Here is a 13,146-nt window from a genome sequence, read left to right as displayed (position 1 = left end):
ATTTGCACCATGTGGTGCCCTCTATCTTTCGTATTCTAGAATCTTTCTCCTGTGTTTTGGCGTGACACCTTAGAGGAGCTGCCTGAAGATGCGAGACTTCCATGTCATCAATTTGAGTCTCTAACCCTTTCAAAGTACTCTTGCACACATTTTGGACTGTGGTTCATTATTAGACTTTGATCTAATGGGGGGTAGTTATCAAGCCGTCTACCTGCCTTCGCCGGTTCAATACGCCCGCCTAAGCTCGCCTACCATCGCTGCCGCGGACCTTCAAAATTTCACCTAAGTTCTCAATAAAGCTGTCAAAAAGCCGTGCACCAAGTAAGGGGCGAAGAGCAGTGGACTGTGAGAGTTATCACTCATCCGATCTCGCTGCCCTTCAGCTTTTTCCCAGCTTTATTGACAAAGCTCTCACTAAGCACCCACACTAACTACACTGTTCTACCCCCTATACCAGCGCCCCCGGAGCCCTCCGCAACTCAATTAAGTTATTAACCCCTAAACTGCCGCTCCTAGACCCCGCTGCAACTCTTATAAATGTATTAACCCCTAAACCGCCGCCCCCGGAGCCCACCGCAAGCTATAATAAATATGTTAACCCCTAAACCGCCACTCCCGGACACCGCCGCCACCTACATTATACCTAGTAACCCCTATCCTGCCCCCCCTATACCGCTGCCACCTATAATAAAGTTATTAACCCCTATCCTGCAGATCCCGGACACCGCCGCAACTAAATAAATAGTTTAACCCTAAACCGCCGCTCACGGACCCCACCGCAACCTATATTAAACTTCTTAACCCCTAATATGCCCCCATACACCGTTGCCATCTATAATAAATTTATTAACCCCTATCCTGCCCCCCTATACCGCCGCCACTATATTACTATTTAATAGCTACCTAGATAAAATAAAGAGAAATTTACCTGTAAAATGAAAACTAACCTAAGTTAAAATTACACCTAACACTACACTATACTTTAATAAATTATTCCTATTTAAAACTAAATACTTACCTGTAAAATAAACCCTAAGATAGCTACAATATAATTAATAATTACATTGTAGCTATTTTAGGATTTATATTTATTTTACAGGTAACTTTGTATTTATTTATTTATATTTATTTTAGCTAGTTAGAATAGTTATTAAATAGTTATTAACTATTTAATAACTACCTAGCTAAAAGAAATACAAAATTACCTGTAAAATAAATCCTAACCTAAGTTACAATTAAACCGAACACTATACTATCAGTAAATAAATTAAATACAAATACCTACAAATAAATTAAATTAAATAAACTAACTAAAGTACAAAAAATAAAAAAGCTAAATTACAAAAAATAAAAAAAATAAGTTACAAACATTTAAAAAATATTACAACAATTTTAAGCTACTTATACCTAATCTAAACCCCCTAATAAAATAACAAAGCCCCCCAAAATAAAAAAATGCCCTACCCTATTCTAAATTAAAAGTTACCAGCTCTTTTACCTTACCAGCCCTTAAAAGGGCCTTTTGCGGGACATGCCCCAACGAATTCTGCTCTTTTGCCTGTAAAATAAAAATACAACCCCCCCAACATTAAAACCCACCACCCACATACCCCTAATCTAACCCAAACCCCCCTTAAATAAACCTAACACTACCCCCCTGAAGATCATCCTACCTTGAGTCGTCTTCAGCCAGCCGACCACCGATGGAACCGAAGAGGAGATCCGTAGCGGCAGAAGTCATCATCCAAGGGGCGCTGAAGAAGTCTTCCATCCGATGAAGTCATCATCCAGGCGGCGCTGAAGAGGTCTTCCAACCGGGCGATGTCATCTTCCAAGCGGCCTATTCAATCTTCTTTCTTCTGGATCCATCTTTATCCCGCCGACGCGGAACATTCTTCTTCCCCGACGGACTAACGACGAATGAAGGTTCTTTTAAGGGATGTCATCCAAGATGGCGTCCCTTCAATTCAGATTGGCTGATAGGATTCTATCAGCCAATCGGAATTAAGGTAGAAAAATCTGATTGGCTGATTGAATCAGGCAATCAGATTGAGCTTGCATTCTATTGGCTGTTCCGATCAGCCAATAGAATGCAAGCTCAATCTGATTGGCTGATTGGATCAGCCAATTGAATTGAACTTGAATCTGATTGGCTAATTCCATCAGCCAATCAGAATTTTCCTACCTTAATTCCGATTGGCTGATAGAATCCTATCAGCCAATCGGAATTCGAGGGACGCCATCTTGGATGACGTACCTTAAAGGAACCGTCATTCATCGGGAAGGCGTCAGCCAGGATGGATGTTCCACGTCGGCGGGGTGAAGATGGAGCCGGAAGAAAGAAGATTGAAGATGCCGCTTGATAGAAGACTTCAGCCGGATGATGGACCTCTTCAGCCCCCGCTTGGATGAAGACTTCAGCCGGATGATGGACCTCTTCTGCCCCGGATAGGAGGAAGACTTCGGACCCTCTTCTGGACGGATCTGTGATACCCGGCGTGATGAAGACAAGGTAGAAAGATCTTCAGGGGCTTAGTGTAAGGTTTATTTAAGGGGGGTTTGGGTTAGATTAGGGGTATTTGGGTGGTGGGTTGTAATGTTGGGGGGGTATTGTATGTTTTTTTTACAGGCAAAAGAGCAGAATTCTTTGGGTCATGCCCCGCAAAAGGCCCTTTTAAGGGCTGGTAAGGTAAAAGAGCTTTTCAATTTTTATTTTAGAATAGGGTAGGGCATTTTTTTTATTTTGGGGGGCTTTGTTATTTTATTAGGGGGCTTAGAGTAGGTGTAATTAGCTTAAAATTGTTGTAATATTTTTATAATGTTTGAAAATTATTTTTTTATTTTTTGTACTTTAGTTAGTGTATTTATTTGTATTTATTTGTAGGTATTTGTATTTAATTTATTTATTGATAGTGTAGTGTTAGGTTTAATTGTAGATAATTGTAGGTAGTTTATTTAATTAATTTATTGATAGTGTAGTGTTAGGTTTAATTGTAACTTAGGTTAGGATTTATTTTACAGGTACTTTTGTAATTATTTTAACTAGGTAGCTATTAAATAGTTATTAACTATTTAATAGCTATTGTACCTGGTTAAAATAAATACAAAGTTGCCTGTAAAATAAATATTAATCCTAAAATAGCTACAATATAATTATTATTTATATTGTAGCTATATTAGGGTTTTTTTTACAGGTAAGTATTTAGCTTTAAATAGGATTAATTTATTTAATAAGATTTATTTTATTTCTTAGATAAAAAATATATTTAACTTAGGGGGGTGTTAGGGTTAGGGTTAGACTTTAGGGGTTAATACATTTATTAGAGTAGCGGTGAGGTCTGGTTGGCAGATTAGGGGTTAATAATTGTAGGTAGGTGGTGGCGACATTGGGGGGGGGGCAGATTAGGGGGTAATAAATATAATATAGGGGTCAGCGGGGGTTAGGGGCAGCAGATTAGGGGTTTATAGGGATAACGTTGCGGCGTTGTACGGTGTACGGAGCGGCAAATTAGGGGTTAATAGTATAATGCAGGGGTCAGTGATAGCGGGGTGGCAGATTAGGGGTTAATAAGTGTAAGGTTAGAAGTGTTTAGACTCGGGGTACATGTTAGGGTGTTAGGTGCAAACTTAGGAAGTGTTTCCCCATAGGAAACAATGGGGCTGCGTTAGGAGCTGAACACTGCTTTTTTGCAGGTGTTAGGGTTTTTTTCAGCTCAAACAGCCCCATTGTTTCCTATGGAGGAATCGTGCACGAGCAGGTTTTTGAAGCTAGCCGCGTCCGTAAGCACCGCTGGTATTTAGAGTTGCAGTGGCGGTAAATTATGCTCTACGCTCCCTTTTTGGAGCCTAACGCAGCCCTTCTGTGAACTCTAAATACCAGCGGTATTTAAAAGGTGCGGGGGAAAAAAAGCATGCGTAGCTAACGCACCCCTTTGGCCGCAGAACTCTATATCTACGCGTTAGGGTTTATTTTACAGGTAAGTATTTAGTTTTAAATAGGAATAATTTATTAAAGTATAGTGTAGTGTTAGGTGTAATTGTAACTTAGGTTAGTTTTTATTTTACAGGTAAATTTCTCTTTATTTTAGCTAGGTAGCTATTAAATAGTAAATAACAGTTTAGGGGTTAAACTATTTATTTAGTTGCGGCGAGTTCTGGGATCCGCAGGATAGGGGTTAATAACTTTATCACAGGTGGCGACGGTATAGGGGGGCAGGATAGGGCTTAATAGGTATAATGTAGGTGGCGGTGGGCTCTGGGAGCGGCGGTTTAGGGGTTAACATATTTATTATAGCTTGCGGTGGGCTCTGGGAGCAGCGGTTAGGGGGTAAACACTTTATTTAGTTGCGGCGGTGTAGGGGGGACAGATTAGGGGTGTTTAGACTCAGGGTACATGTTAGGGTGTTAGGTGTAGAAACTACCATAGGAATTAATGGGATGTCGAGCAGCAGCGAACATGAACTTACGCTATGGTCAGACTCCCATTGATTCCTATGGGATCCGCCACCTCTAGGGCGGGGGTTTGAAAACCAGGTACGCTGGGCCAGAAAAGTGCCGAGCATACCTGCTAGTTTTTTGATAACTAGCAAAAGTAGTCAGATTGTGCCGCACTTGTGTGCGGAACATCTGCAGTGACGTAAGAATCGTTCTGTGTCGGACTGAGTCCGGCAGATCGAAGCTTACGTCACTAAATTCTACTTTTGCCAGTATCTAGGGCTTGATAACTAAGGCGAATCAGCCTCGCCACAAATATGCTGCGGAATTCCAGCATATTTGAGGTTGACGGCTTGATAACTAGGGGCCTATGTCTATTTGTACACTACTATTTGATATGTGATCACAACATCTGTTTTTACCTTGTTTATATTTTTATTATTATTTTTACTTTTGGTTGATTTTTACCCTCGTGGTCTATATTTGCATTTGTTACATATCTATATATAGTTTGCAGTCAGACTGTAACCAATTGGACAGCTTGGCGCCTCTTATAGATATTTGCTGGATATTAGGTATTGTGTACCCTAGCATATCTCTTTATATCTGTCTGAATCATGAAAGAACAAAGTTTGGTTTAGTGTCCCTTTAATGTCATAACTTACCCATATTAATGTACCCAGTGCTACAGAATTTGGTGGGGCTTTACAAGTAAATAATAATAATAGTAATAATATTTTTAGAGATGCTGTGGATTTTATTTTTTACTTGAAATCACATTCTCATACATTTACTTGTTGAACGGTGATGTGCACAGAGAGGTCAGATGTGTGTAAGTATGATTATAAAATGGCTTAAGATACCCAGTTTACAATTCTATATGTACATGCAGCTGTAAAAGTCTACCAAAAATAATGAATGTAATGGACTACCAGATTGAGCTCGCATTCTATTGGCTGATTGAATCAGCCAATTGGATTGAACTTGATTCTGATTGGCTGACTCCATCAGCCAATCAGAATATTCCTACCTTAATTCCGATTGGCTGATAGAATCCTATCAGCCAATCGGAATTCGAGGGACGCCATCTTGGATGACGTCATTTAAAGGAACCGTCATTCATCGTTCAGTCGTCGGCCAGGATGGATGTTCCGCGTCGGAGGTCTTCAGGATGCTGCCGCTCCGCTCCGGATGGATGACGATAGAAGATGCCGCTTGGATGAACACTTCAATCGGATGGAAGACCTCTTCTGCCCCGCTTGGATGAAGACTTCTACCGGATGGAGGACCTCTTCTTGCTCCGCTTGGATGAAGAATTTGGCTCGGCTGGGTGAAGACGACTCAAGGTAGGGAGATCTTCAGGGGCTTAGTGTTAGGTTTATTTAAGGGGGGTTTGGGTTAGATTAGGGGTATGTGGGTGGTGGGTTGTAATGTTGGGGGGGGTATTGTATGTTTTTTTTTACAGGCAAAAGAGCTGTTCAGGGCTGGTAAGGTAAAAGAGCTTTGAACTTTAGTAATTTAGAATAGGGTAGGGCATTTTTTTATTTTGGGGGGCTTTGTTATTTTATTAGGGGGCTTAGAGTAGGTGTAATTAGTTTAAAATTGTTGTAATATATTTCTAATGTTTGTAAATATTTTTTATTTTTTTGTAACTTAGTTCTTTTTTATTTTTTGTACTTTAGTTAGTTTATTTCATTGTATTTATTTGTAGGAATTGTATTTAATTTATTTATTGATAGTGTAGTGTTAGGTTTAATTGTAGATAATTATAGGTATTTTATTTAATTTATTTATTGATAGTGTAGTGTTAGGTTTAATTGTAACTTAGGTTAGGATTTATTTTACAGGTACATTTGTAATTATTTTAACTATTTTAGCTATTAAATAGTTCTTAACTATTTAATAGCTATTGTATCTGGTTAAAATAAATACAAAGTTACCTGTAAAATAAATATTAATCCTAAAATAGCTATAATATCATTATAATTTATATTGTAGCTATATTAGGATTTATTTTACAGGTAAGTATTTAGCTTTAAATAGGAATAATTTATTTAATAAGAGTTAATAAATTTCGTTAGATTAAAATTATATTTAATTTAGGGGGTGTTAGTGTTAGGGTTAGACTTAGCTTTAGGGGTTAATACATTTATTAGAATAGCGGTGAGCTCCAGTCGGCAGATTAGGGGTTAATAATTGAAGTTAGGTGTCGGCGATGTTAGGGAGGGCAGATTAGGGGTTAATACTATTTATTATAGGGTTAGTGAGGCGGATTAAGGGTTAATAACTTTATAATAATAGCGGTGCGGTCCGCTCGGCAGATTAGGGGTTAATAAGTGTAGGCAGGTGGAGGCGACGTTGTGGGGGGCAGATTAGGGGTTAATAAATATAATATAGGGGTCGGCGGTGTTAGGGGCAGCAGATTAGGGGTACATAGGGATAATGTAAGTAGCGGCGGTTTACGGAGCGGCAGATTAGGGGTTAATAATAATATGCAGGGGTCAGCGATAGCGGGGCGGCAGATTAGGGGTTAATAAGTGTAAGGTTAGGGGTGTTTAGACTCGGGGTACATGTTAGAGTGTTAGGTGCAGACGTAGGAAGTGTTTCCCCATAGGAAACAATGGGGCTGCGTTAGGAGCTGAACGCGGCTTTTTTGCAGGTGTTTTTTTTTTCAGCTCAAACAGCCCCATTGTTTCCTATGGGGGAATCGTGCATGAGCACGTTTTTGAGGCTGGCCGCGTCCATAAGCAACTCTGGTATCGAGAGTTGAAGTTGCGTTAAATATGCTCTACGCTCCTTTTTTGGAGCCTAACGCAGCCATTCTGTGGACTCTCAAAACCAGAGTTATTTTAAAGGTGCGGCCAGAAAAAAGCCAGCGTTAGATACGCGGGTCGTTACCGACAAAACTCTAAATCTAGCCGAGAGTAAGTTATCTTGCATTGTCTTTTTATTGTGCACTTCTACTGCATTTAATAGTCCTTTAAATAAGTCTGCTGCTTGAATTGAGCTATTTTAGCTCTCCCCCATGTGAGTAGTTCCAACCAGAGTGCTATATATTGTTTTATGTTTTACTATATTGCACCAATGTGTTTTTATTTTTCTTTCTTTTAAAGGAAAAGATTTAGGCTAGGGTGCTAAGCCAATGGTTCATAATAAGTGGGGTTTATGTAGTTCTGTGCTATACTATTAATAATAATCGCTTATTTAGGTCTTAAAACACTACATTTTAGATGGTATTATGGATTGCGCTCAAGCACTACATTTAACTCACCACTTGTAAAACAAAGGCACTAAGCAGCTCTATCCATTGAAAGTATATGGCATGCCAATTATTTAGTTGTCCACTTGTAATACAAGATTTTGTATTATTCTGTGCTCAGGATCATGCAAAAGATAACACCCCTTGTGCTATTGATTGCGTTCAACTTGTAACTTAGACCAGGAGTTTTCAAACCTGTCCTTAGGCCTCCCTAAAAGGCCATATTTTCTGGATTAATTTGGGTAAGAGTGGGTTAACAACCATGTTGGATCGTTTCCAGATAAGCCCCGCCACTAATGCAAACAGTGCACGCGCCAAAAGTTAAGCCCCGCCACTTTTGCCAGCTCCAATGTAATGCACGCACGCAACAGTGACCCATTACAATTTGCAATAAAAACAATGAACTTTCTTACGCTTTCGACTGTCGTTCATGACAAGGAGACGGCAATACTTTTTTTGCAAACACACGGAGTGATCCATCAGCAACGTTTATGCAACAATGGCCACCAAATGACACTTTCCACTGTTTGTGACAGGTGGAGGTGTAATGCACGACAGTGTCGTCAAGAAATCGCTCTTAGAAAGGGAACTTGGCTGGAGCGGTCTAGGATGGAGTTCAGGACAGTAATTCTATTTATTTATTGCTGGTCTAAAAATCTGACAAGTATGAAATTCTGCTCTGAGGAATTATCTATTGGCCACACGACCGCTGTTGACTGGAAGAACTTTCTTCGCGAAATTTGTGCCTGGCGTCTTTTGCAGAATCCAACTATTGTCGGCGGGCCAGGTCTACACGTCGAGATCGATGAAACGCTAATATCTCGCCGTAAAAACAACGCAGGGCGAGTCCTTCCCCAGCAGTGGATTTTCGGAGGGATCTGCAGGGAGAGTAAAGAAGTTTTCATGTATGCAGTTCCAGATCAAACTGCGGACACTCTGCTGCACACAATACAGGCCTGCATAGCTCCCGGCTCAATCATCATTTCCGATATGTGGCCATCATACAAAGGAATTGAAACGATTCTTTCAATCAAACGGTTAATCATACCGAAAACTTTGTGGATCCAATGACTGGAGCTCACACACAAACCATCGAATCTTTCTGGCACGTCTACAAGATGCAGAATAAGCGCCAATGGGGCACACACAGATCTTTAGTGGACAGCTACTTGTGTGAGTTAGTTTGGAGGCAAAGGTACCGAAATACGGACCTTTTCATTCGAATTATCAATGACCGGTCCCAATTTCACCCTCTGAAATAAAAAATAAAGACCTGTCCCAATTTCACCCTCTTAACCCCTTAATGACCACAGCACTTTTCCATTTTCTGTCCGTTTGGGACCAAGGCTATTTTTACATTTTTGCGGTGTTTGTGTTTAGCTGTAATTTTCCTCTTACTCATTTACTGTACCCACACATATTATATACCGTTTTTCTCGCCACTAAATGGACTTTCTAAAGATACCATTATTTTCATCATATCTTATAATTTACTATAAAAAAAAATATAAAATATGAGGAAAAATTGAAAAAAACACACTTTTTCTAACTTTGACCCCCAAAATCTGTTACATATCTACAACCACCAAAAAACACCCATGCTAAATAGTTTCAAAATTTTGTCCTGAGTTTAGAAATACCCAATGTTTACATGTTCTTTGCTTTTTTTGCAAGTTATAGGGCCATAAATACAAGTAGCACTTTGCTATTTCCAAACCACTTTTTTCCAAAATTAGCGCTAGTTACATTAGAACACTAATATCTTTCAGGAATCCCTGAATATCCCTTGACATGTATATATTTTTTTTTAGTAGACATCCCAAAGTATTGATCTAGGACAATTTTGGTATATTTCATACCACCATTTCACCGCCAAATGCGATCAAATACAAAAAATCGTTCACTTTTTCACAAATTTTTTCACAAACTTTTGGTTTCTCACTGAAATTATTTACAAACAACTTGTGCAATTATGGCATAAATGGTTGTAAATTCTTCTCTGGGATCCCCTTTGTTCAGAAATAGCAGACATATATGGCTTTGGCGTTGCTTTTTGGTAATTAGAAGGCCGCTAAATGCCACTGCGCACCACAAGTGTATTATGCCCAGCAGTTAAGGGGTTAATTAGGGAGCTTTTAGGGAGCTTGTAGGGTTAATTTTAGCTTTAGTGTAGTATAGTAGACAACCCCAAGTATTGATCTAGGCACATTTTGGTATATTTCATGCCACCATTTCACCGCCAAATGCGATCAAATTGAAAAAAAAGTTAAATTTTTCACAATTTTAGGTTTCTCACTGAAATAATTTACAAACAGCTTGTGCAATTATGGCACAAATGGTTGTAAATACTTGTCTGGGATCCCCTTTGTTCAGAAATAGCAGACATATATGACTTTGGCGTTGCTTTCTGGTAATTAGAAGGCCGCTAAATCCTGCTGCGCCTCACACGTGTATTCTGGCTAGCAGTGAAGGGGTTAATTAGGGAGTTTGTAGGGAGCTTGCAGGATTAATTTTAGCTTTAGTGTAGAGATCAGCCTCCCACCTGACACATCCCACCCCCTGATCCCTCCCAAACAGCTCCCTTCCCTCCTCCACCCCACAATTGTCCCCGCCATCTTAAGTACTGGCAGAAAGTCTGCCAGTACTAAAATAAAAGGGTTTTTTAAAAAATAAATAAATTTTTTTAGCATATTTACATATGCTAGGGTGTAGGATCCCCCCCTTAGCCCCCAACCTCCCTGATCCCCCCCAAAACCGCTCTCTGACCATCCCCTCTGCCTCATTGGGGGCCATCTTGGGTACTGGCAGCTGTCTGCCAGTACCCAGTTTGCAAAAAAAAAGGGCTTTTTTTATATTTATTTGGCTTTTTTCTGTAGTGTAGCTTCCCCCCCCCCACACAGACAAACCCCCACCACCTTGCTGATCTTTTTTTTTTTTAAAAAATATTAGGGCATTTAAACATTTTTATTAACACATTTTCTGTAGTGTAGCGGTTCCCACCCGCTCCCTCCCCGTGCACGCACCCGCCCCCGCCCTCCCGTGCACGCGCGCGTCCGTGCGCCCCCCCCGCTCATCCCCGCCCACGATCCCGCCCCCCCTGCACATAACCAGGGCCATTGATGGCCGCCACCCGCCTCCCGGTCTGGCTCCCACCCACCAACGCAGGGAACCACCGATCTCCGGTGCAGAGAGGGCCACAGAGTGGCTCTCTCTGCACCGGATGGTTTAAAAAAGTTATTGCAGGATGTCTCCATATCGAGGCATCACTGCAATAACCGGAAAGCAGCTGGAAGCGAGCAGGATCGCTTCCAGCTGCTTTCCAAACCGAGGACATGCAGGGTACGTTCTCAGGCATTAACTGCCTTTTTTTTGAGGACGTACCCTGCACGTCCTCGGTCGTTAAGGGGTTAAATAAAAAACAAGTTTCAATGCACCCAATTCACTAAAATAAAAGTACAAAGTTTCAATTCACCGTCTTCAATAAAAAATAAAAATACAAAGTTTCAATGCACCCTCTTCAATACAAAATAACAATACAAGTTACAGTTTAGTACAAGTTTAATTTAATTTCACAAGTACAAGTTTCATTTCACACTGTTCCTGTTCAATAAACAATAAATGTACAAGTTTCATATCTTATTTATAGAAATGTTTTTGTTGTGGCGGGGCTTAACTTTGTTTTTGTTGTGGTGGGGCTTAACTTTTTGGCGGGGCTTATCTGGAAAAGATCCACCATGTTTACTAATCAGCTAAGTATTTCACCTGTGCACCAATTCAGATATCCTGAAAATCTGGCCTGTTAGGTAGGCATCAGAACAGGTTTGAAAAACCCTAGATTACAAGTAGAGTGCAATTGATTAACTCCTGATTAGACCAATATTGGAGTATAAATTGAATCAGTTAAAATGTTTTAGTCATGTAGCTAATTAATAAGATAAATAAAAAATTATATATATATATATATATATATATATATATATATATATATATATGTGTGTGTATATATATGTGTATGTACCAAAAAACATATTTTGATTAACCTTTTATAAGATAACTTTACATTATTGTATCCGTTTTATTGTAATGTATTTATATTTAAATATGTGTACCAAATGTGAACTAAAATAGCAGTTTCAGCTGCCTCACCAAAGTGTGGCACCTAACTTTGAAAGCTTTGAACTGCAGCAGGACTTGGCATTAGACTTTTTAATGCATTGCCAACAGCTGCTGGCAAAAATGCTTTTACAGTTGCATTTGCTCCATTGGACTGGAAAAGAGAGTCTGAGCAGATGGAATCTATACCACCAAATGTAGTGAACTGTATATGTCACAGCTAAGCACAATGCTTTACTTCAGAGGGGTATGAACACCCTCCAGTCTTTATAAGTCTGTTGAATTGATTAACTTGCTTTGTCATTGCTCTGCTAATCAGGGCTAATCAGAGTTGAGTGTCTATAACTTAATGTACATTCTCTGTTGTCTGTTGGCCGCAAGTTGTTGATTAAATGCTGAAATGACTAACAGCAAATCAGTGCACCATAATTGCTTAAAACTGTAAACAATTTTAACAAACCAAATAGTTTTTACAGAATCATTTAAACAGATTTAACATTTTAGAACATAAAAGAGGGAATAAAAGTTTGAAAAGTATGTTGAAAAGAAATTAGGTTTACAGAACTCAACATGGAAATAATGGTTTTGGCACAATCACACAAAATAAAAACAACAAAAAAACAAGACATTTTCACATCTCAAATGATCAGTTTGAGAAAAGCATTTACACTTTGAACTATACAATGTTAAAGGCAAACTATTCTGATTATTGTAAAAAGCACTCTGATTGCCTTGTAGAATGTTAGGTCAAGTGAAGTCATTTATTGAATGCATTGTCTAAAAAGCTTGTAAGTGATTGTGCATGGGCAAAGAAAGTACTAGCCGAATATGTTATAGTTTTGTTAAGATTTAATGTAAAAACATGACAATCACTTAAAATAATTAAAAACTATATCACATTTCCATGAAAAATGTAAATGATAGTAAATGTATATAATTGTAATGTTTTTGTGAAGGCTAAATTCTAATTCAGCATACCTTTAGTATGAAATACAGTCCCTCTTTTGTCATATAAAGAAAGCCTTTACAAACTAGGGATTACTCTGTTCAGGTACTCTCAAGTGCATATACTGTATATGCTTCATCATAGGACTAGGACTTCTCTGAGATATCTTCTTAACGAAACATGAAAATAAAACTCACACTTCTTCCCAGTTTAGAAATATTTAGTGAATATTTTTATTATATCTTGATAAATATTGAGTTTCTAATTAATTATAATTTTGTTTTTAGGGCTTTAACTAAATAAAATATAAATCAAATTAATTCACAATATAACAATGAAAATGAAAAAATCTGTGTGTATACACCTTGATACCAGTTATGTATTTTCTGAAGTT

At 38.9% G+C, this 13,146-nt stretch overlaps 1 protein-coding gene across 1 annotated transcript in view; it reads left to right on the top strand.

The window, feature by feature from the left end:
- The window catches only part of LOC128646969 (transmembrane protein 132D-like), a gene marked incomplete at its 5' end in the record, with an annotated part of 1,609,960 nt that overhangs the window by 48,649 nt on the left and 1,548,165 nt on the right, over positions 1-13,146 (top strand).

Source organism: Bombina bombina, chromosome 2, assembly GCF_027579735.1.
Source record: "Bombina bombina isolate aBomBom1 chromosome 2, aBomBom1.pri, whole genome shotgun sequence".
NCBI lineage: Eukaryota > Metazoa > Chordata > Amphibia > Anura > Bombinatoridae > Bombina > Bombina bombina.
The sequence above is the reverse complement of the archived record's forward strand: the minus strand, read 5'-3'. Positions and strand labels throughout refer to the sequence as shown.